Source organism: Gossypium arboreum, chromosome 7 (genome assembly GCF_025698485.1).
Source record: "Gossypium arboreum isolate Shixiya-1 chromosome 7, ASM2569848v2, whole genome shotgun sequence".
Taxonomy (NCBI): domain Eukaryota; kingdom Viridiplantae; phylum Streptophyta; class Magnoliopsida; order Malvales; family Malvaceae; genus Gossypium; species Gossypium arboreum.
In genome coordinates, this window is record NC_069076.1 from 86,740,108 (window position 1) to 86,742,498 (window position 2,391).

Sequence of the window (2,391 nt, forward strand, 5' to 3'; positions counted from 1 at the left end):
ATATAATATATATATATATATATGTTCGACTTTCACATATATAGATCATAGTAAATTTATAAGAAAACATTAAGCAACTCATTAACAAATTTTTATCAATGTTTACTATACAATCACAAATTCACAATAAGCTGTCTTCCTAAGCAACAGTCACTAAATTATTTATAACTGGAGCTAAGAAACTCCAAATCAATTGCCGTAAAATTTCCCTGAAAATAGACTCATATATCTTTTATCCATAAAGTTTTCAAGATTTTTAGTTTAGCCAAACAACACCAGATTTTTCTTAAAGTTTTCCCCTGTTTCACGGTTTGACTAATTTGACCACCCTTTACTACGAATCAAATTTCTAATTGTACAGAAGTCGAAATATGTTCTCGTTGATTTCATTAGAAACTAGACTCATTAAGATTTAATTACATAATTTATTCAACTTCTAATTCTATTTCCACAATTTATGGTGATTTTTCAAAATTACATTACAGCTGCTGTCCCAAGCAGATTTACTACAATTTGCTCTTTCTGAACTCTTTGTATTCATATTATTTAAATATGTATATCATCAATCAATTTCTTCACATATCTATAATTTCAGTTAAGTATAATCTCAATACAATACATTGAGCTCAAATCATTATTCAAATTCTAATTCGGCTAACCCACATATAAACACTAGCAACTAAATATTAACATTCTCCCAAGGCTGAATTCATATACAACCTTTAATGCTCATACAAAGTTTATATTTTAACTAATCTATACACACAACATTAATCTAATATCAACTTACTAAGCATTTAACAAATTTCCTACAATTATACACACATTCGACAATTACAAAGTCAATTTAACAAACCTTAAATTCAACTCATAACAATGCATACTCAATATTCAAAGCATTTAACATCATTTCATCAAAATTTTACATCATGGCCGATTGCTCCTCTTAAACCATATACCTTCACAAAGCATAAATTTTCACCATTAAACTTACAAGCTTGAAATCCCATGATTTTTAACATCATAATATCTATCCAACTCTCACTCATTAACTTCTATCATACATCTCAAAATCTATAGGTTTTCTACCCATAACCGAAACCTCCAACAACACCAAAATCAAAATATACTTCATGGTTTAAGGTAGAACTAAGTAAGGGACTCATAAACATCAACATAGAAGCAAATTATCATGAACTTACCTTGGATTTTTCTTCCCCAAGTGACCAAACATTCAAGAGCTTCCCTTCCCCAATTTGTTTTCTTAGGTTCAGCTATGAAGAACAAAGATGAACTTCCCCATTTTTTTCTTTTTTTTATCATCCTTTCCTTATTTTACTATTTTTTTTATTTCAATATAATGCCATTACTTATTGGAATGCTTAAATAAAATATATATTATCTATCAACCATCATTATGGTCGGCCACTAAATTAAAAGTGGTCCATTTGACATGCAAGTCCCCCATGTCAATAGTTCATGCATTATTTGGCACTTTAAAATCCATCTATCACATTTTCAAGTCTTATCATATGAGTCCTATCTTATTTATTAACACCTAGTTAATAAAATCAAGGTACAAGGTATTTGCACATACAAATTCCAATTACAATAAGCACAGAATATAACATCTAACCATTTTTGTGACTCAGTTTTGTGGTCCCGAAACCACTTTCCGATTAGGGTCACTGTAGGGCTGTCACAAAAATGGCTTCTCAATCCCTAAAATTCGGTGGAAGAAGATGATATGAAAGTATAATTTTGTTTTGTTTAATTTAATTAACCTTTAATTACTAAATTACAAAATTAACCTTATTATTAATTCAAAATTTCAATTATGCCAAGCCATTATCATCCACTATCTAGTTAATGGTCTATTTACCACATAAGGACCTTAACATTAAGGTTCTATAGTTATTTGACACCTTTAGCTATTAGAACTCAAGTTTTACACTTTATGTGATTTAGTCCTTTTTATCAAATTAAGCACTCAAATGATAAAATTTCTTAACGAAAATTTCACACAATCATATTTTCATACTGTCGACATTAAAATAATAATAAAATAAATATTTCAAGTTCGAATTTGTGGTTCCAAAACCACTATTCTGATTTAACTAAAAACGAGCTGTTACATGCTTAAGCTTTGGCTTTGTTGTGGTTGGATTATGCCACGCTAAACTTATAAGTTATGCATTGAAATGATAAATGCCTAAATTAAAATATGTTTGTGATCATGAAAGGGTGGTAAGGTTTAAATTATGTAATTTCTATTGAAATGGTTTATCATGTGGTTTGTTCTAAAAAGAATTGTGTTTAAATGCACTACCTTGTGGCTATGGTTGAATGATATGCTTTTGTTTTGTGTGTTATGCATATGAAACGAGTGTG